Source organism: Hyla sarda, unplaced genomic scaffold (genome assembly GCF_029499605.1).
Source record: "Hyla sarda isolate aHylSar1 unplaced genomic scaffold, aHylSar1.hap1 scaffold_223, whole genome shotgun sequence".
Classification (NCBI taxonomy): domain Eukaryota; kingdom Metazoa; phylum Chordata; class Amphibia; order Anura; family Hylidae; genus Hyla; species Hyla sarda.
This window is the reverse complement of record NW_026608906.1, coordinates 1-22,271: the sequence shown is the minus strand read 5'-3', so window position 1 is coordinate 22,271 and position 22,271 is coordinate 1. Positions and strand designations below refer to the sequence as shown.

At 46.6% G+C, this 22,271-nt stretch overlaps 6 non-coding genes and 3 pseudogenes across 6 annotated transcripts; all 9 read left to right on the top strand.

Annotated features, from left to right (window-relative positions):
• Window positions 1–44: 44 nt before the first annotated feature.
• On the top strand, window positions 45–242 carry LOC130321057 (U2 spliceosomal RNA). The gene has a single exon (XR_008866853.1). It is a non-coding gene; the product is annotated as a U2 spliceosomal RNA (small nuclear RNA).
• Window positions 243–2,335: 2,093 nt separating this feature from the next.
• LOC130321117 (U2 spliceosomal RNA) lies at window positions 2,336–2,526 on the top strand. The gene has a single exon (XR_008866895.1). It is a non-coding gene; the product is annotated as a U2 spliceosomal RNA (small nuclear RNA).
• A 2,091-nt stretch (window positions 2,527–4,617) lies between these two features.
• LOC130321019 (U2 spliceosomal RNA) lies at window positions 4,618–4,808 on the top strand. Its single transcript, XR_008866824.1, has one exon. It is a non-coding gene; the product is annotated as a U2 spliceosomal RNA (small nuclear RNA).
• A 2,096-nt stretch (window positions 4,809–6,904) lies between these two features.
• LOC130321021 (U2 spliceosomal RNA) lies at window positions 6,905–7,095 on the top strand. The gene has a single exon (XR_008866826.1). It is a non-coding gene; the product is annotated as a U2 spliceosomal RNA (small nuclear RNA).
• Window positions 7,096–9,176: 2,081 nt separating this feature from the next.
• Window positions 9,177–9,336, top strand: LOC130321069 (U2 spliceosomal RNA; annotated as a pseudogene).
• Window positions 9,337–10,028: 692 nt separating this feature from the next.
• On the top strand, window positions 10,029–10,209 carry LOC130321049 (U2 spliceosomal RNA; annotated as a pseudogene).
• Window positions 10,210–12,293: 2,084 nt separating this feature from the next.
• LOC130321105 (U2 spliceosomal RNA) lies at window positions 12,294–12,484 on the top strand. Its single transcript, XR_008866884.1, has one exon. It is a non-coding gene; the product is annotated as a U2 spliceosomal RNA (small nuclear RNA).
• A 2,092-nt stretch (window positions 12,485–14,576) lies between these two features.
• On the top strand, window positions 14,577–14,767 carry LOC130321093 (U2 spliceosomal RNA). Its single transcript, XR_008866873.1, has one exon. It is a non-coding gene; the product is annotated as a U2 spliceosomal RNA (small nuclear RNA).
• Window positions 14,768–16,869: 2,102 nt separating this feature from the next.
• LOC130321080 (U2 spliceosomal RNA) lies at window positions 16,870–17,087 on the top strand (annotated as a pseudogene).
• The last annotated feature ends 5,184 nt before the right edge of the window (window positions 17,088–22,271 follow it).

Here is a 22,271-nt window from a genome sequence, read left to right as displayed (position 1 = left end):
CTATGTAACTATGTTAAAACTTGAAACTTAAATAAAATAGGTGTGTACCTGTGAAGGTGCAGCCAAGTTAAAAAAAAAAAAAAAAAAAATCTGTTCTTATCAGTTTAATATCTGATACGTCCCCTATCTGGGGACCATATATTAAATGGATTTTTGAGAACGGGGGCCGATTTCGAAGCTTGCTTCCGTCGCCCTATGCATTGACCCGATATGGCAGTATCTTCGGGTACAGTGCACCACCCCCTTACAGGGTTAAAAAGAAAGATTCCTACTTTCATTGCTACCTGCTTGCTGGCTAGCCAGCTAGCCAGCCCTGTGGGCCTTGCTGCTGCTGCAGCCAAAAAACAAAAGGTGGTGCTGCTGCTGCTTCTGCTGCTTCTGCTTCTGCTTGTGTCTGGCCCCTGTTGGAGCGTCCAGGCACAGGACTTCTGCTGCTGCTGACTAAATGGCCTCCTTAATTGGATCATTTGAGTAGCCAGCACACCTGTGCAGGTAGGGCATGACATGATAGGCAGCTGCCTTGATAGCGGGTGGGTGCTGAATGTTCCTAATTGACAAAATAAGATTAATGCTTATGAAGAAATATAAAATCTCATCCCTTCCCCAATATCGCGCCACACCCCTACCCCTTAATTCCCTGGTTGAACGTGATGGACATATGTCTTTTTTCGACCGTACTAACTATGTAACTATGTAACATAACATGGGGGGGGGGGGGGGGGGTCTCCTGGCTGTTCACACAGGTGTGTCATTGCTGTACATTGACCATGCATTGCTTCTGTGGTATTGCAAAGGCAAAGACAAATGCTTCCAGCCATCCATTGCACTAATGGATTGGTCATCAGCTGGCTGTCTATGTCCCGCATCAATATAGACCAAAGTACAGAGGGTTAGGCTATGCTATTGTGCACCTACCTGATGCATCAGAAGGTGCGAGGCCCTTGCTAAATTCTGTGCACAGACTTTGAGATCTATGCTTTAGACTGTATCTAAACCTGCTCCAACATGGACTGACATTCTGGCCTACTTTCAGCCGATGCGACTTGTCTGTCGCTGAACAGTCGCTTTTTATGTATTCAGCACCTATGTATAATGTTGTAAAAATGCTCTAGAAGCTAAAGTCGCAGAAATGTCACACATATTTGGCCTGCAACTTTCTGTGCGACAAATTCAGACAGGAAAAATCAGTATAAATCCTTAGAAAATTATCCCCCAGTGTCTCCATCTGCTGGCGGTATTGAATAAGCATTGCTGCACTGATGGGGTATGCATTAGACGAAAAAAAAGAAGAAAAAGAAGAATAATACGCCCAGAAAAGAGGCGAAAAGGAGAAAAACGTAAAAAAACGTGAAAAAAAAGTAAGAGGAAGAGAAGGGAAAAAAAGGTGGAAATGGGTTTAAAAGTGATTTCGGCGGAGAAATATATATATATATATATATATATATATATATATATATATATATGCGCACACACACACATAGATATAAACGTATTCTCCGTTGAGATATTGCAGCCGCTGCTGTGTCCAGGCCCAGGAGCCTTAGCACTGTGCTGTGATGTCACTCAATACCACTGACATCACTAGGTGTAAACAACATCTCTCCTTTGCTGTGTATGTGACTATGGAGCTGTTTGGTGATGTCGTCTATTACGGCCTTCATAGAAGCAACAGGAGATTGTTGCATCCATCTTGAACCCTCAGAACTACAGTGCTATGATGTCACTCACTTCCACAGGCCTTGCAGAGTGTAAACAACAACAACCCAGCTTTGTTGTGTATGTAACCAAAGGGATTTGTGATGTCACCTAGAACCTTCACAGCAGCGACAGCTTTATGAGGAGCATCAGCACTGCTCTGCCTGAGCAGAACCATCACCGCCATAGGTTGTCAAATAACCCGGATTTAACCCACACAGGTAAGTCCAATGGGGTGCAGGCATGTCCTCTATGCTTACAGCTTCCCGTGGGTGTTGGTTTGATACCGTTTGGGGACAGCCAAGGAGGCATCTGCAGGCAACAAAGGTAGGTGTGTGCTTGTGTGTGTGTTTCCTATGCAGATCCTAAGCCCAGTGTCACATGCAAGTAGGAGGAGTAAGAAGGGTTCCTGGCAAATCCGGGTTATGGATTGCATTTAAAAAGGCCCCGTGGGAGTGCAATGGGCCCCTGTCTTGCTGCTTAGCAATAATGGTATGGGTTTAGGTTCTGCTGTGTGTACTGGTGGTTGACTGCCCCCCAGCCCAGAGTGTGCATGGAAAATTGTCTGGCAGCCTCCCTGACAGCAAGCAGTGATAGTGCCCATGAAGGGGACCTTGTTGGGCCCGCCCCTTTCACGGTTATCGCTTCTCGGCCTTTTGGCTAAGATCAAGTGTAGTATCTGTTCTTATCAGTTTAATATCTGATACGTCCCCTATCTGGGGACCATATATTAAATGGATTTTTGAGAACGGGGGCCGATTTCGAAGCTTGCTTCCGTCGCCCTATGCATTGACCCGATATGGCAGTATCTTCGGGTACAGTGCACCACCCCCTTACAGGGTTAAAAAGAAAGATTCCTACTTTCATTGCTACCTGCTTGCTGGCTAGCCAGCTAGCCAGCCCTGTGGGCCTTGCTGCTGCTGCAGCCAAAAAACAAAAGGTGGTGCTGCTGCTGCTTCTGCTGCTTCTGCTTCTGCTTGTGTCTGGCCCCTGTTGGAGCGTCCAGGCACAGGACTTCTGCTGCTGCTGACTAAATGGCCTCCTTAATTGGATCATTTGAGTAGCCAGCACACCTGTGCAGGTAGGGCATGACATGATAGGCAGCTGCCTTGATAGCGGGTGGGTGCTGAATGTTCCTAATTGACAAAATAAGATTAATGCTTATGAAGAAATATAAAATCTCATCCCTTCCCCAATATCGCGCCACACCCCTACCCCTTAATTCCCTGGTTGAACGTGATGGACATATGTCTTTTTTCGACCGTACTAACTATGTAACTATGTAACATAACATGGGGGGGGGGGGGGGGGGGGTCTCCTGGCTGTTCACACAGGTGTGTCATTGCTGTACATTGACCATGCATTGCTTCTGTGGTATTGCAAAGGCAAAGACAAATGCTTCCAGCCATCCATTGCACTAATGGATTGGTCATCAGCTGGCTGTCTATGTCCCGCATCAATATAGACCAAAGTACAGAGGGTTAGGCTATGCTATTGTGCACCTACCTGATGCATCAGAAGGTGCGAGGCCCTTGCTAAATTCTGTGCACAGACTTTGAGATCTATGCTTTAGACTGTATCTAAACCTGCTCCAACATGGACTGACATTCTGGCCTACTTTCAGCCGATGCGACTTGTCTGTCGCTGAACAGTCGCTTTTTATGTATTCAGCACCTATGTATAATGTTGTAAAAATGCTCTAGAAGCTAAAGTCGCAGAAATGTCACACATATTTGGCCTGCAACTTTCTGTGCGACAAATTCAGACAGGAAAAATCAGTATAAATCCTTAGAAAATTATCCCCCAGTGTCTCCATCTGCTGGCGGTATTGAATAAGCATTGCTGCACTGATGGGGTATGCATTAGACGAAAAAAAAGAAGAAAAAGAAGAATAATACGCCCAGAAAAGAGGCGAAAAGGAGAAAAACGTAAAAAAACGTGAAAAAAAAGTAAGAGGAAGAGAAGGGAAAAAAAGGTGGAAATGGGTTTAAAAGTGATTTCGGCGGAGAAATATATATATATATATATATATATATATATATATATATATGCGCACACACACACATAGATATAAACGTATTCTCCGTTGAGATATTGCAGCCGCTGCTGTGTCCAGGCCCAGGAGCCTTAGCACTGTGCTGTGATGTCACTCAATACCACTGACATCACTAGGTGTAAACAACATCTCTCCTTTGCTGTGTATGTGACTATGGAGCTGTTTGGTGATGTCGTCTATTACGGCCTTCATAGAAGCAACAGGAGATTGTTGCATCCATCTTGAACCCTCAGAACTACAGTGCTATGATGTCACTCACTTCCACAGGCCTTGCAGAGTGTAAACAACAACAACCCAGCTTTGTTGTGTATGTAACCAAAGGGATTTGTGATGTCACCTAGAACCTTCACAGCAGCGACAGCTTTATGAGGAGCATCAGCACTGCTCTGCCTGAGCAGAACCATCACCGCCATAGGTTGTCAAATAACCCGGATTTAACCCACACAGGTAAGTCCAATGGGGTGCAGGCATGTCCTCTATGCTTACAGCTTCCCGTGGGTGTTGGTTTGATACCGTTTGGGGACAGCCAAGGAGGCATCTGCAGGCAACAAAGGTAGGTGTGTGCTTGTGTGTGTGTTTCCTATGCAGATCCTAAGCCCAGTGTCACATGCAAGTAGGAGGAGTAAGAAGGGTTCCTGGCAAATCCGGGTTATGGATTGCATTTAAAAAGGCCCCGTGGGAGTGCAATGGGCCCCTGTCTTGCTGCTTAGCAATAATGGTATGGGTTTAGGTTCTGCTGTGTGTACTGGTGGTTGACTGCCCCCCAGCCCAGAGTGTGCATGGAAAATTGTCTGGCAGCCTCCCTGACAGCAAGCAGTGATAGTGCCCATGAAGGGGACCTTGTTGGGCCCGCCCCTTTCACGGTTATCGCTTCTCGGCCTTTTGGCTAAGATCAAGTGTAGTATCTGTTCTTATCAGTTTAATATCTGATACGTCCCCTATCTGGGGACCATATATTAAATGGATTTTTGAGAACGGGGGCCGACTTCGAAGCTTGCTTCCGTCGCCCTATGCATTGACCCGATATGGCAGTATCTTCGGGTACAGTGCACCACCCCCTTACAGGGTTAAAAAGAAAGATTCCTACTTTCATTGCTACCTGCTTGCTGGCTAGCCAGCTAGCCAGCCCTGTGGGCCTTGCTGCTGCTGCAGCCAAAAAACAAAAGGTGGTGCTGCTGCTGCTTCTGCTGCTTCTGCTTCTGCTTGTGTCTGGCCCCTGTTGGAGCGTCCAGGCACAGGACTTCTGCTGCTGCTGACTAAATGGCCTCCTTAATTGGATCATTTGAGTAGCCAGCACACCTGTGCAGGTAGGGCATGACATGATAGGCAGCTGCCTTGATAGCGGGTGGGTGCTGAATGTTCCTAATTGACAAAATAAGATTAATGCTTATGAAGAAATATAAAATCTCATCCCTTCCCCAATATCGCGCCACACCCCTACCCCTTAATTCCCTGGTTGAACGTGATGGACATATGTCTTTTTTCGACCGTACTAACTATGTAACTATGTAACATAACATGGGGGGGGGGGGGGTCTCCTGGCTGTTCACACAGGTGTGTCATTGCTGTACATTGACCATGCATTGCTTCTGTGGTATTGCAAAGGCAAAGACAAATGCTTCCAGCCATCCATTGCACTAATGGATTGGTCATCAGCTGGCTGTCTATGTCCCGCATCAATATAGACCAAAGTACAGAGGGTTAGGCTATGCTATTGTGCACCTACCTGATGCATCAGAAGGTGCGAGGCCCTTGCTAAATTCTGTGCACAGACTTTGAGATCTATGCTTTAGACTGTATCTAAACCTGCTCCAACATGGACTGACATTCTGGCCTACTTTCAGCCGATGCGACTTGTCTGTCGCTGAACAGTCGCTTTTTATGTATTCAGCACCTATGTATAATGTTGTAAAAATGCTCTAGAAGCTAAAGTCGCAGAAATGTCACACATATTTGGCCTGCAACTTTCTGTGCGACAAATTCAGACAGGAAAAATCAGTATAAATCCTTAGAAAATTATCCCCCAGTGTCTCCATCTGCTGGCGGTATTGAATAAGCATTGCTGCACTGATGGGGTATGCATTAGACGAAAAAAAAGAAGAAAAAGAAGAATAATACGCCCAGAAAAGAGGCGAAAAGGAGAAAAACGTAAAAAAACGTGAAAAAAAAGTAAGAGGAAGAGAAGGGAAAAAAAGGTGGAAATGGGTTTAAAAGTGATTTCGGCGGAGAAATATATATATATATATATATATATTATATATATATATATATATATATATATGCGCACACACACACATAGATATAAACGTATTCTCCGTTGAGATATTGCAGCCGCTGCTGTGTCCAGGCCCAGGAGCCTTAGCACTGTGCTGTGATGTCACTCAATACCACTGACATCACTAGGTGTAAACAACATCTCTCCTTTGCTGTGTATGTGACTATGGAGCTGTTTGGTGATGTCGTCTATTACGGCCTTCATAGAAGCAACAGGAGATTGTTGCATCCATCTTGAACCCTCAGAACTACAGTGCTATGATGTCACTCACTTCCACAGGCCTTGCAGAGTGTAAACAACAACAACCCAGCTTTGTTGTGTATGTAACCAAAGGGATTTGTGATGTCACCTAGAACCTTCACAGCAGCGACAGCTTTATGAGGAGCATCAGCACTGCTCTGCCTGAGCAGAACCATCACCGCCATAGGTTGTCAAATAACCCGGATTTAACCCACACAGGTAAGTCCAATGGGGTGCAGGCATGTCCTCTATGCTTACAGCTTCCCGTGGGTGTTGGTTTGATACCGTTTGGGGACAGCCAAGGAGGCATCTGCAGGCAACAAAGGTAGGTGTGTGCTTGTGTGTGTGTTTCCTATGCAGATCCTAAGCCCAGTGTCACATGCAAGTAGGAGGAGTAAGAAGGGTTCCTGGCAAATCCGGGTTATGGATTGCATTTAAAAAGGCCCCGTGGGAGTGCAATGGGCCCCTGTCTTGCTGCTTAGCAATAATGGTATGGGTTTAGGTTCTGCTGTGTGTACTGGTGGTTGACTGCCCCCCAGCCCAGAGTGTGCATGGAAAATTGTCTGGCAGCCTCCCTGACAGCAAGCAGTGATAGTGCCCATGAAGGGGACCTTGTTGGGCCCGCCCCTTTCACGGTTATCGCATCTCGGCCTTTTGGCTAAGATCAAGTGTAGTATCTGTTCTTATCAGTTTAATATCTGATACGTCCCCTATCTGGGGACCATATATTAAATGGATTTTTGAGAACGGGGGCCGATTTCGAAGCTTGCTTCCGTCGCCCTATGCATTGACCCGATATGGCAGTATCTTCGGGTACAGTGCACCACCCCCTTACAGGGTTAAAAAGAAAGATTCCTACTTTCATTGCTACCTGCTTGCTGGCTAGCCAGCTAGCCAGCCCTGTGGGCCTTGCTGCTGCTGCAGCCAAAAAACAAAAGGTGGTGCTGCTGCTGCTTCTGCTGCTTCTGCTTCTGCTTGTGTCTGGCCCCTGTTGGAGCGTCCAGGCACAGGACTTCTGCTGCTGCTGACTAAATGGCCTCCTTAATTGGATCATTTGAGTAGCCAGCACACCTGTGCAGGTAGGGCATGACATGATAGGCAGCTGCCTTGATAGCGGGTGGGTGCTGAATGTTCCTAATTGACAAAATAAGATTAATGCTTATGAAGAAATATAAAATCTCATCCCTTCCCCAATATCGCGCCACACCCCTACCCCTTAATTCCCTGGTTGAACGTGATGGACATATGTCTTTTTTCGACCGTACTAACTATGTAACTATGTAACATAACATGGGGGGGGGGGGGGGGGGGGTCTCCTGGCTGTTCACACAGGTGTGTCATTGCTGTACATTGACCATGCATTGCTTCTGTGGTATTGCAAAGGCAAAGACAAATGCTTCCAGCCATCCATTGCACTAATGGATTGGTCATCAGCTGGCTGTCTATGTCCCGCATCAATATAGACCAAAGTACAGAGGGTTAGGCTATGCTATTGTGCACCTACCTGATGCATCAGAAGGTGCGAGGCCCTTGCTAAATTCTGTGCACAGACTTTGAGATCTATGCTTTAGACTGTATCTAAACCTGCTCCAACATGGACTGACATTCTGGCCTACTTTCAGCCGATGCGACTTGTCTGTCGCTGAACAGTCGCTTTTTATGTATTCAGCACCTATGTATAATGTTGTAAAAATGCTCTAGAAGCTAAAGTCGCAGAAATGTCACACATATTTGGCCTGCAACTTTCTGTGCGACAAATTCAGACAGGAAAAATCAGTATAAATCCTTAGAAAATTATCCCCCAGTGTCTCCATCTGCTGGCGGTATTGAATAAGCATTGCTGCACTGATGGGGTATGCATTAGACGAAAAAAAAGAAGAAAAAGAAGAATAATACGCCCAGAAAAGAGGCGAAAAGGAGAAAAACGTAAAAAAACGTGAAAAAAAAGTAAGAGGAAGAGAAGGGAAAAAAAGGTGGAAATGGGTTTAAAAGTGATTTCGGCGGAGAAATATATATATATATATATATATATATATATGCGCACACACACACATAGATATAAACGTATTCTCCGTTGAGATATTGCAGCCGCTGCTGTGTCCAGGCCCAGGAGCCTTAGCACTGTGCTGTGATGTCACTCAATACCACTGACATCACTAGGTGTAAACAACATCTCTCCTTTGCTGTGTATGTGACTATGGAGCTGTTTGGTGATGTCGTCTATTACGGCCTTCATAGAAGCAACAGGAGATTGTTGCATCCATCTTGAACCCTCAGAACTACAGTGCTATGATGTCACTCACTTCCACAGGCCTTGCAGAGTGTAAACAACAACAACCCAGCTTTGTTGTGTATGTAACCAAAGGGATTTGTGATGTCACCTAGAACCTTCACAGCAGGGACAGCTTTATGAGGAGCATCAGCACTGCTCTGCCTGAGCAGAACCATCACCGCCATAGGTTGTCAAATAACCCGGATTTAACCCACACAGGTAAGTCCAATGGGGTGCAGGCATGTCCTCTATGCTTACAGCTTCCCGTGGGTGTTGGTTTGATACCGTTTGGGGACAGCCAAGGAGGCATCTGCAGGCAACAAAGGTAGGTGTGTGCTTGTGTGTGTGTTTCCTATGCAGATCCTAAGCCCAGTGTCACATGCAAGTAGGAGGAGTAAGAAGGGTTCCTGGCAAATCCGGGTTATGGATTGCATTTAAAAAGGCCCCGTGGGAGTGCAATGGGCCCCTGTCTTGCTGCTTAGCAATAATGGTATGGGTTTAGGTTCTGCTGTGTGTACTGGTGGTTGACTGCCCCCCAGCCCAGAGTGTGCATGGAAAATTGTCTGGCAGCCTCCCTGACAGCAAGCAGTGATAGTGCCCATGAAGGGGACCTTGTTGGGCCCGCCCCTTTCACGGTTATCGCTTCTCGGCCTTTTGGCTAAGATCAAGTGTAGTATCTGTTCTTATCAGTTTTCATGCTGGTGGGGATGGGTGCTGCATGGAGGATGCAGGTGTACCAGGGCTTTCCGGGGCTGGTTCTGAGGAATCAGCTCGACGGCTGCCCCGATGTGACCTGTTCCCTCCGGGTCTCGCCATGAGGCTGAGAGGGTCTAGAGCCGAGGTACTTTTGTGCCTCGGGGAGTGGTGACCCCGAGGTGCCGAAACTCACTGGGAGAATAGGCTCACTGAGTTGAAGCACGGGCACCATAATCTCTTCACCTTGTGGCACTCACCTCTTGATTCCCGGCCTTCTGGCTAGGATCAGAGAAATTTTTATAGATCCGGCCGGATGTCCGGGCAGTATATCTGCACACATTCACTTATTTATTTCTTTTTTGTCTCACTGTGTCACTTTTTGCGTGTTGTGTGTTCACAGGATTTGTCAGGATGCGGTAGCCCTTCTGGGTGTCCCTCCTGGCGGTCTAGGGGAGGTGTGTGTGGCCATTAGGTTCCGCACCTCCCTGCAAACACCCCGGGTACTCCTGCTTCGCAGGGTACCTACCGTAATCGGCTCTGCGGGCAGATACCTTGGCTAACGCCAAGGGGGATGCCGGGAGCATTTGTGGTCTCCTAGTAGCTTCGGCGAAAAGGGACATCGAACCTGGAACCTCGCAGGTACCTTTTGGTCCGGAGGCGAAGGGTAAGGTTTGTTGGGGGGCCTCTCTCCTATCGGAGAAGGGCTTGCGATAGACCGCATCCTTTGTGCACGTTTTTTTAGTGTAACACGTTTGCACTTTTTCTTGCACTTTGGGTGAATCGAAAGCACGTTCCTCGGCTTTAGATAAAAAAAAAAAAAAATCTGTTCTTATCAGTTTAATATCTGATACGTCCCCTATCTGGGGACCATATATTAAATGGATTTTTGAGAACGGGGGCCGATTTCGAAGCTTGCTTCCGTCGCCCTATGCATTGACCCGATATGGCAGTATCTTCGGGTACAGTGCACCACCCCCTTACAGGGTTAAAAAGAAAGATTCCTACTTTCATTGCTACCTGCTTGCTGGCTAGCCAGCTAGCCAGCCCTGTGGGCCTTGCTGCTGCTGCAGCCAAAAAACAAAAGGTGGTGCTGCTGCTGCTTCTGCTGCTTCTGCTTGTGTCTGGCCCCTGTTGGAGCGTCCAGGCACAGGACTTCTGCTGCTGCTGACTAAATGGCCTCCTTAATTGGATCATTTGAGTAGCCAGCACACCTGTGCAGGTAGGGCATGACATGATAGGCAGCTGCCTTGATAGCGGGTGGGTGTTGAATGTTCCTAATTGACAAAATAAGATTAATGCTTATGAAGAAATATAAAATCTCATCCCTTCCCCAATATCGCGCCACACCCCTACCCCTTAATTCCCTGGTTGAACGTGATGGACATATGTCTTTTTTCGACCGTACTAACTATGTAACTATGTAACATAACATGGGGGGGGGGGGGGGGGTCTCCTGGCTGTTCACACAGGTGTGTCATTGCTGTACATTGACCATGCATTGCTTCTGTGGTATTGCAAAGGCAAAGACAAATGCTTCCAGCCATCCATTGCACTAATGGATTGGTCATCAGCTGGCTGTCTATGTCCCGCATCAATATAGACCAAAGTACAGAGGGTTAGGCTATGCTATTGTGCACCTACCTGATGCATCAGAAGGTGCGAGGCCCTTGCTAAATTCTGTGCACAGACTTTGAGATCTATGCTTTAGACTGTATCTAAACCTGCTCCAACATGGACTGACATTCTGGCCTACTTTCAGCCGATGCGACTTGTCTGTCGCTGAACAGTCGCTTTTTATGTATTCAGCACCTATGTATAATGTTGTAAAAATGCTCTAGAAGCTAAAGTCGCAGAAATGTCACACATATTTGGCCTGCAACTTTCTGTGCGACAAATTCAGACAGGAAAAATCAGTATAAATCCTTAGAAAATTATCCCCCAGTGTCTCCATCTGCTGGCGGTATTGAATAAGCATTGCTGCACTGATGGGGTATGCATTAGACGAAAAAAAAGAAGAAAAAGAAGAATAATACGCCCAGAAAAGAGGCGAAAAGGAGAAAAACGTAAAAAAACGTGAAAAAAAAGTAAGAGGAAGAGAAGGGAAAAAAAGGTGGAAATGGGTTTAAAAGTGATTTCGGCGGAGAAATATATATATATATATATATATATATATATATATATATATATGCGCACACACACACATAGATATAAACGTATTCTCCGTTGAGATATTGCAGCCGCTGCTGTGTCCAGGCCCAGGAGCCTTAGCACTGTGCTGTGATGTCACTCAATACCACTGACATCACTAGGTGTAAACAACATCTCTCCTTTGCTGTGTATGTGACTATGGAGCTGTTTGGTGATGTCGTCTATTACGGCCTTCATAGAAGCAACAGGAGATTGTTGCATCCATCTTGAACCCTCAGAACTACAGTGCTATGATGTCACTCACTTCCACAGGCCTTGCAGAGTGTAAACAACAACAACCCAGCTTTGTTGTGTATGTAACCAAAGGGATTTGTGATGTCACCTAGAACCTTCACAGCAGCGACAGCTTTATGAGGAGCATCAGCACTGCTCTGCCTGAGCAGAACCATCACCGCCATAGGTTGTCAAATAACCCGGATTTAACCCACACAGGTAAGTCCAATGGGGTGCAGGCATGTCCTCTATGCTTACAGCTTCCCGTGGGTGTTGGTTTGATACCGTTTGGGGACAGCCAAGGAGGCATCTGCAGGCAACAAAGGTAGGTGTGTGCTTGTGTGTGTGTTTCCTATGCAGATCCTAAGCCCAGTGTCTCATGCAAGTAGGAGGAGTAAGAAGGGTTCCTGGCAAATCCGGGTTATGGATTGCATTTAAAAAGGCCCCGTGGGAGTGCAATGGGCCCCTGTCTTGCTGCTTAGCAATAATGGTATGGGTTTAGGTTCTGCTGTGTGTACTGGTGGTTGACTGCCCCCCAGCCCAGAGTGTGCATGGAAAATTGTCTGGCAGCCTCCCTGACAGCAAGCAGTGATAGTGCCCATGAAGGGGACCTTGTTGGGCCCGCCCCTTTCACGGTTATCGCTTCTCGGCCTTTTGGCTAAGATCAAGTGTAGTATCTGTTCTTATCAGTTTAATATCTGATACGTCCCCTATCTGGGGACCATATATTAAATGGATTTTTGAGAACGGGGGCCGATTTCGAAGCTTGCTTCCGTCGCCCTATGCATTGACCCGATATGGCAGTATCTTCGGGTACAGTGCACCACCCCCTTACAGGGTTAAAAAGAAAGATTCCTACTTTCATTGCTACCTGCTTGCTGGCTAGCCAGCTAGCCAGCCCTGTGGGCCTTGCTGCTGCTGCAGCCAAAAAACAAAAGGTGGTGCTGCTGCTGCTTCTGCTGCTTCTGCTTCTGCTTGTGTCTGGCCCCTGTTGGAGCGTCCAGGCACAGGACTTCTGCTGCTGCTGACTAAATGGCCTCCTTAATTGGATCATTTGAGTAGCCAGCACACCTGTGCAGGTAGGGCATGACATGATAGGCAGCTGCCTTGATAGCGGGTGGGTGCTGAATGTTCCTAATTGACAAAATAAGATTAATGCTTATGAAGAAATATAAAATCTCATCCCTTCCCCAATATCGCGCCACACCCCTACCCCTTAATTCCCTGGTTGAACGTGATGGACATATGTCTTTTTTCGACCGTACTAACTATGTAACTATGTAACATAACATGGGGGGGGGGGGGGGGGTCTCCTGGCTGTTCACACAGGTGTGTCATTGCTGTACATTGACCATGCATTGCTTCTGTGGTATTGCAAAGGCAAAGACAAATGCTTCCAGCCATCCATTGCACTAATGGATTGGTCATCAGCTGGCTGTCTATGTCCCGCATCAATATAGACCAAAGTACAGAGGGTTAGGCTATGCTATTGTGCACCTACCTGATGCATCAGAAGGTGCGAGGCCCTTGCTAAATTCTGTGCACAGACTTTGAGATCTATGCTTTAGACTGTATCTAAACCTGCTCCAACATGGACTGACATTCTGGCCTACTTTCAGCCGATGCGACTTGTCTGTCGCTGAACAGTCGCTTTTTATGTATTCAGCACCTATGTATAATGTTGTAAAAATGCTCTAGAAGCTAAAGTCGCAGAAATGTCACACATATTTGGCCTGCAACTTTCTGTGCGACAAATTCAGACAGGAAAAATCAGTATAAATCCTTAGAAAATTATCCCCCAGTGTCTCCATCTGCTGGCGGTATTGAATAAGCATTGCTGCACTGATGGGGTATGCATTAGACGAAAAAAAAGAAGAAAAAGAAGAATAATACGCCCAGAAAAGAGGCGAAAAGGAGAAAAACGTAAAAAAACGTGAAAAAAAAGTAAGAGGAAGAGAAGGGAAAAAAAGGTGGAAATGGGTTTAAAAGTGATTTCGGCGGAGAAATATATATATATATATATATATATATATATATATATATATATATGCGCACACACACACATAGATATAAACGTATTCTCCGTTGAGATATTGCAGCCGCTGCTGTGTCCAGGCCCAGGAGCCTTAGCACTGTGCTGTGATGTCACTCAATACCACTGACATCACTAGGTGTAAACAACATCTCTCCTTTGCTGTGTATGTGACTATGGAGCTGTTTGGTGATGTCGTCTATTACGGCCTTCATAGAAGCAACAGGAGATTGTTGCATCCATCTTGAACCCTCAGAACTACAGTGCTATGATGTCACTCACTTCCACAGGCCTTGCAGAGTGTAAACAACAACAACCCAGCTTTGTTGTGTATGTAACCAAAGGGATTTGTGATGTCACCTAGAACCTTCACAGCAGCGACAGCTTTATGAGGAGCATCAGCACTGCTCTGCCTGAGCAGAACCATCACCGCCATAGGTTGTCAAATAACCCGGATTTAACCCACACAGGTAAGTCCAATGGGGTGCAGGCATGTCCTCTATGCTTACAGCTTCCCGTGGGTGTTGGTTTGATACCGTTTGGGGACAGCCAAGGAGGCATCTGCAGGCAACAAAGGTAGGTGTGTGCTTGTGTGTGTGTTTCCTATGCAGATCCTAAGCCCAGTGTCACATGCAAGTAGGAGGAGTAAGAAGGGTTCCTGGCAAATCCGGGTTATGGATTGCATTTAAAAAGGCCCCGTGGGAGTGCAATGGGCCCCTGTCTTGCTGCTTAGCAATAATGGTATGGGTTTAGGTTCTGCTGTGTGTACTGGTGGTTGACTGCCCCCCAGCCCAGAGTGTGCATGGAAAATTGTCTGGCAGCCTCCCTGACAGCAAGCAGTGATAGTGCCCATGAAGGGGACCTTGTTGGGCCCGCCCCTTTCACGGTTATCGCTTCTCGGCCTTTTGGCTAAGATCAAGTGTAGTATCTGTTCTTATCAGTTTAATATCTGATACGTCCCCTATCTGGGGACCATATATTAAATGGATTTTTGAGAACTGGGGCCGATTTCGAAGCTTGCTTCCGTCGCCCTATGCATTGACCCGATATGGCAGTATCTTCGGGTACAGTGCACCACCCCCTTACAGGGTTAAAAAGAAAGATTCCTACTTTCATTGCTACCTGCTTGCTGGCTAGCCAGCTAGCCAGCCCTGTGGGCCTTGCTGCTGCTGCAGCCAAAAAACAAAAGGTGGTGCTGCTGCTGCTTCTGCTGCTTCTGCTTCTGCTTGTGTCTGGCCCCTGTTGGAGCGTCCAGGCACAGGACTTCTGCTGCTGCTGACTAAATGGCCTCCTTAATTGGATCATTTGAGTAGCCAGCACACCTGTGCAGGTAGGGCATGACATGATAGGCAGCTGCCTTGATAGCGGGTGGGTGCTGAATGTTCCTAATTGACAAAATAAGATTAATGCTTATGAAGAAATATAAAATCTCATCCCTTCCCCAATATCGCGCCACACCCCTACCCCTTAATTCCCTGGTTGAACGTGATGGACATATGTCTTTTTTCGACCGTACTAACTATGTAACTATGTAACATAACATGGGGGGGGGGGGGGGGGGGGGTCTCCTGGCTGTTCACACAGGTGTGTCATTGCTGTACATTGACCATGCATTGCTTCTGTGGTATTGCAAAGGCAAAGACAAATGCTTCCAGCCATCCATTGCACTAATGGATTGGTCATCAGCTGGCTGTCTATGTCCCGCATCAATATAGACCAAAGTACAGAGGGTTAGGCTATGCTATTGTGCACCTACCTGATGCATCAGAAGGTGCGAGGCCCTTGCTAAATTCTGTGCACAGACTTTGAGATCTATGCTTTAGACTGTATCTAAACCTGCTCCAACATGGACTGACATTCTGGCCTACTTTCAGCCGATGCGACTTGTCTGTCGCTGAACAGTCGCTTTTTATGTATTCAGCACCTATGTATAATGTTGTAAAAATGCTCTAGAAGCTAAAGTCGCAGAAATGTCACACATATTTGGCCTGCAACTTTCTGTGCGACAAATTCAGACAGGAAAAATCAGTATAAATCCTTAGAAAATTATCCCCCAGTGTCTCCATCTGCTGGCGGTATTGAATAAGCATTGCTGCACTGATGGGGTATGCATTAGACGAAAAAAAAGAAGAAAAAGAAGAATAATACGCCCAGAAAAGAGGCGAAAAGGAGAAAAACGTAAAAAAACGTGAAAAAAAAGTAAGAGGAAGAGAAGGGAAAAAAAGGTGGAAATGGGTTTAAAAGTGATTTCGGCGGAGAAATATATATATATATATATATATATATATATATATATATATATATATATATGCGCACACACACACATAGATATAAACGTATTCTCCGTTGAGATATTGCAGCCGCTGCTGTGTCCAGGCCCAGGAGCCTTAGCACTGTGCTGTGATGTCACTCAATACCACTGACATCACTAGGTGTAAACAACATCTCTCCTTTGCTGTGTATGTGACTATGGAGCTGTTTGGTGATGTCGTCTATTACGGCCTTCATAGAAGCAACAGGAGATTGTTGCATCCATCTTGAACCCTCAGAACTACAGTGCTATGATGTCACTCACTTCCACAGGCCTTGCAGAGTGTAAACAACAACAACCCAGCTTTGTTGTGTATGTAACCAAAGGGATTTGTGATGTCACCTAGAACCTTCACAGCAGCGACAGCTTTATGAGGAGCATCAGCACTGCTCTGCCTGAGCAGAACCATCACCGCCATAGGTTGTCAAATAACCCGGATTTAACCCACACAGGTAAGTCCAATGGGGTGCAGGCATGTCCTCTATGCTTACAGCTTCCCGTGGGTGTTGGTTTGATACCGTTTGGGGACAGCCAAGGAGGCATCTGCAGGCAACAAAGGTAGGTGTGTGCTTGTGTGTGTGTTTCCTATGCAGATCCTAAGCCCAGTGTCACATGCAAGTAGGAGGAGTAAGAAGGGTTCCTGGCAAATCCGGGTTATGGATTGCATTTAAAAAGGCCCCGTGGGAGTGCAATGGGCCCCTGTCTTGCTGCTTAGCAATAATGGTATGGGTTTAGGTTCTGCTGTGTGTACTGGTGGTTGACTGCCCCCCAGCCCAGAGTGTGCATGGAAAATTGTCTGGCAGCCTCCCTGACAGCAAGCAGTGATAGTGCCCATGAAGGGGACCTTGTTGGGCCCGCCCCTTTCACGGTTATCGCTTCTCGGCCTTTTGGCTAAGATCAAGTGTAGTATCTGCATTTGGTCTGGTCGGAAGGTGTCTGTGGTACCCCGCTTCTCGGCCTTGGGGGATTGTCTCTCCTTACGGAGGGACTTCACCCCCTTGCTGCTATTGGGGAGCGGGCTTAGTCCACAGACAACGGGTTGCGATCCCCCTGTCTCTGGGACCTTGTGTCTCAGAAGGCATTTTCGGTACGTTGAGCGTTACCTGTAGCTTCGGAAGCACCTAGGGTACCCCCGACCTCTGCCTTGGGTAAGGGTTCCGCTTTTATAGCGGGATTCCGAGCCCCTGCTGCTATTGGGGAAGGGGCTTTGTCCCTGGGTGTGGAAGATGCCGTTCTCCTGGGCTTTCCCCTCTGGGGAAATGTCGATGCGAAATACCATCCGCATAGAGGTGTCGGAGAGCCATCGTCAGTTGAAGAACCTCCGCTTCATTGCGGAGGTGATTCTTCTTGACTACTTCCGCCTCAATAGGGAGGACATCCTGTGTCTAAATGACCAGGAAAGCCGTGGCCTGTATACCGTCACCTTCACGGCCACGGCGTGTTGCGATAACATCTATGCAACCTTGTCTGGTGCGGACCAGAGGGACGATCGACTCGACGGTCTTTCGTTCCAGTTCCTCTATGGTGAGGAACATATACCGTTGGTGGTGGCTATGCACAGCCCTCATGTGACCACGGAGGATATAGCCACTTTTCTTCGGCGATACTGCGAAGAGGTGCGATTCGCAAACAAAATCTTGAACTCCGTGCGGTTCTGGAACGGCAAGAGGAAGTTCTGGGTCAAGCTCCGTAAGGATCCCGGTGGTATTGGGGGTCTTTGCCATCCGCCCCCAAATTTTGCCATCGGGAGAGTTCGGGGCTTCCTGTTCTATCCTCAAATGCCTATGTATTGCCGAAATTGCTTGAGGTTTGGCCACACCCAGGAGACCTGCGGCGCGGAGCGTGTGATTCGCTGCAATAGGTGTGGCCAAGAAGGTCACATAGCCTCAAGATGTAGCCACACGATAAGGTGCAACCTCTGCGGAGAGGAAAATCACGATTTTAATTCCTGTCCCCATAAAGCAAAAACTACGATGGGTGGGTCAAGGCTGGGCCCACCCAAAGAGGGGACAGGACAAAAGACATCCTTTTTTAAGATGCCCAAACCCCAGATGGCAGGTACTGATGGGTCCAGGCCCAAGACCTCTGGTGCTCCATCGGGGGGCCCACCGGTGGTAGTGCTAGGGGGAGGCCATGGGGATTCCACGAAGCCCGGGCGGGTGATCGAGTTTACTGCCCGGGAAATTGAAAGACGTCGATCGACTTCCTACCTGGCTCAAGAGCCCGCCGAAACTTCTGAAGGGGGCTCACCTGTGGCGGGTGGCAGCCGACGGGCCTCGGTGGGGGCAGAGGTGGACCCAAAATTGCAACATAAGCCAGGTACTGGCTTGGCCCAGGGTCGCCCTGCTCCGGACGAAGAGGCCCCGGTGAAAGCCCGCCGGAAGGGGAGCCAGGTGGCCAGGTCTGAGCCCGGTCCTGTTACTCCGCCTATACAGGACAGGGCCAAGAAGACAAGTGGCGCCAAACCAGGGTTTGCTGCCCCGCCAGCAGTGGACCCGGTGGGTAAAACTGGCCATCGTCGATCGATGGGGAAGTTGGAGCAACAGTCCTCAGCAACGCTTGCTGGGGAACAAGCGATGAAAACTTCCCAGGGTAGCGGCAAAGGTTCCGGAAAAGAGGCCTCACAGGCCCCTGTGCAGCAGTTTCAGTCGTCAAAAGATGAAAGAAGACGCAGATCCATCAGCCGGGGGCCAGAGATTACATCGAGTGAGAGCAACACAGAGGATATGGACAGCAGTGTGACATTTAAAAGACAAAGAGAAGAAGAAGAGGAAGACATTCAAAGGAAAGCGGCGTGCCGTAGTTCGGACGAGAGCGAGCTCAGGGTCGGGGCATCATCGATCTCAAGCTCCGACCCTCAGAACATCAAGGAGCTGATGACCCCGCAGGCGGGGGATGACGGTACGCAGCTTATTATTGACTTTGATTCTCCAAGCACGGACTCTCCATAAACTATGCCTATCCCTGTAAAAATTGCCTCACTCAATGTGAGGTCCTTAAAGAGCCCTGATCGCAGGGCTGCTTTATTTTCTTATCTAGAGACATGTGACTTTGACCTTTGCCTGCTACAAGAATGTGGAATCCCTAGTAAAATGGACTATAAAGACTTAAAAGAAGACTGGAAGCTGGGCCCATCCATATGGTCCGGTGCAAATGACTGTCGTTCTGTGGGTGTTGGGCTGCTCTGCCGAGGCCAGTCCTTTTCTATTCATACAGTAACTGAGATTGTGCCTGGCAGAGCTCTTTTAATTCATCTATATTTTAATGGACTTTTAATTCGTGTTTTAAATGTGTATGCCCCTCCTGATAAACAGGAGCGGGCAGAACTATTTGAAATTTTACCACTGTTTTGTGTTGGGTCTTCCCCCCTGCTGGTGGGAGGTGATTTTAACTGCATACGTGATGGGGAACACCGGCAGGGTGGGGATATTAATCGTAAAGACCGCACTTCTTACCTGCTTAAAAATTTTATTGATGATTTTAATTTGAAAGATTGCTGGAAGGATCTCTTGCCGGAGGACCCGGGCGCCACATGGTCCAATGGAAGAGTGAGCTCCAGAATCGATTTTATTTTTTCCTCTAGAGCTTTTAAACCCCTGAAATGCACGCTCGAGCAGAATATCTTCTCTGATCATAAGCTCCTCTTGGTGGGCCTGGAGCTAGAGGGGGAGCAAAAAGCAAAAAGGGGCCTCTGGAGATTAAACACCACACTCCTAGAGGACCCTGAGATAAAAGAGGAGTTTGTGCGGACCTACCAATGCTGGCAATCACAAAGAAAACCCCACGAGCCTATGCTGCACTGGTGGGAGGGCACCAAATCTAAAATCAGATATTTTTTTATCAAAGCAGGTAAGAAGAAGGCAAAAATGGAAAAACAGTGGTTTTATGTTCTTAACATGCGTTTAAATGTACTTTTTAAATTGAAAGAAGCTGGTATGGATGTAGAAAATGATATTTTAAACCTTAAAACTGAAATAAAACATGCCATAGAAAAGAAAGGGAAACAAATCATTTTTAACTCACATGTGCAGCACCTGGAGGAGGGCGAGAAATGTTCCCGTTTCTTTTTTAAAAAAGTGATGAATAGGAGGGATATCATCCAAAACCTTGAGGGTGAATCCACTCCAAAAGGCATGTTAGATGCAGTTTTTAACTTCTACCAGCTTCTTTTTAATAAGAAAGATCTTAATCCATCCTTTTTAGAACATGTTCTTAATTCCCTTGATTTTAAGCTAGATGTTTTAGACCAGGAGGTTTTATCCCGTGATCTTAACTTAGATGAACTTTTATTTGTTTTTAAAAGTTTTTCTAGTGGGAAGGCCCCTGGGGAAGATGGTTTACCCATCGAATTTTATTTAGCTTTTTGGGATATTTTAAAGGATGATATGGTTTTATTGTATAAAGAAACTTTTATTGTTAATGAACTTCCCCCTTCCTGGAGGAGGGGGATTGTATCATTACTTTTTAAAAAGGGTGAAAAGGATATGCTAAAAAATTGGCGCCCCATCACACTTTTAAATGTCGATTATAAAGTTTTAGCCAAGTTATTAGCTGTCCGTTTTAAACCTTTTATTCATAAATTAATTCACCCAAATCAGGTTTGTGGGGTACCTGGAAGGTCTATAGCTGAATCCCTAAATATTTTAAGAGATGTTTTATGGTATTTTAAGGATAGAAATCAAACTGTAGCAATTTTATCCTTAGACTTTGAAAAAGCCTTTGATAGGGTCTCCCATGAATACCTGTTTTTAGTTCTTAAAAAGATGGCAGTGCCTGAAACGATTTTAAGCCGAATCATGCTTTTATACCGATCCTGTTTTAGTCAAGTCTCTGTTAATGGCTTTTTAACCAGCGGTGTTCCTCTTTTATCAGGTGTCAAACAGGGCTGCCCCCTGTCCCCACTCCTTTTTATTTGCGCAATCGAACCACTGATGGCCCTCCTCAGAAAAGACCGGGTAGTAAGAGGCGTACCGATACCTGGTGGAGGAGGGACCCATCTAAAGGTGTTGGGGTACATGGATGATGTCACCATACTGTGCCCGGACTCTCCATCCATGAGGGGGGCATTGAGGAACACCAGCTATTTCTGCGAGGTCTCTGGTTTTAAGCTAAACACAGATAAATGTGACTGTTTTTATATTGGCTCCTGGGATTCATCCATCACCCCAGGAGTTACAATGCAACAGGATCAAATTAAAGTTTTAGGTATTGTTTTTAACCAGGTCAATGATGGGAGCCCTAACTGGGATTCAGCTATAGCTAAGATGGAGAAGAAGATTTTAATGTGGAATCTTAGAAACCTTACCATGGAGGGGAAGATTTTAATAATAAAGATGGTTTTACTCCCTATTATGCTATACATTGCCATGGTATTTCCTCCATCTATTTTATACATTAAAAAAGTAACTAGAATTGTTTTTACTTTTTTATGGGGTTCAAAAATGGAGAAATTAAAGCGTGATTTTATGTACAAAAGTAAAGATAATGGCGGGAAAGATGTTCCTAACCTTTTTACTTTCTTTTACATAAAGTATTTCTGTTTCTGTTTTAAAATTATTAAATCCGATGGCATTTTTAGCTGCTTTTTAAGGTACGCTGCGGGCATGGTTTTTAAAAGATGGTTGCGCATCCCTCTGAACGCTCCGGTGCTTCTGTGTCCCCCAAAACATTATGTGGTGTTGGAAAAGACAGTCAGGCTCCTAGGTCTCCAAGATTTGGAGCCTGACATACTGGGGGACCAGAGAAAGGTATCAAAGGTCCTCAGGCGGAGTGAGGTTACCCTGGCAGTGTCCAATTTCACACAGGCAAGATCCAAAAAGGTATGGCGGAACGTGTACGGGAAGTTTCTGGCGAATGTACACAGGGATCTTGCCTGGGCAATCGTCCACCAGTGCCTCCCTACTCGTGAGTTCCAGCACAGGCGAGGACTGGTGGCGAGAGCCAAGTGCCCGAGAGATGGCTGCGGAGTGGACGAAACGGTGCTGCACATATTTTGGAACTGCCCTTTTGCACGGGAGCTTTGGAGGAAGGTAGGCCCACTTTTGAAGTGGGCCTGCGGCCTAAAAGATTTTAATCACGAATGTGTCTTTTACGGTCTTTTTAACTGCCCCAATTTTAAACAGCAGATGATCTGCTGGATGATTATTAATTGTTTTAAAAATGCCATCTGGAAAGTTAGGAACATCTTACTTTTTAAACATGATTTTATTGATGTTAAAAACTGTATAAAGCTGGCCCTGAGTGAGATGTACATCTATTACCTAAGAGACAAGA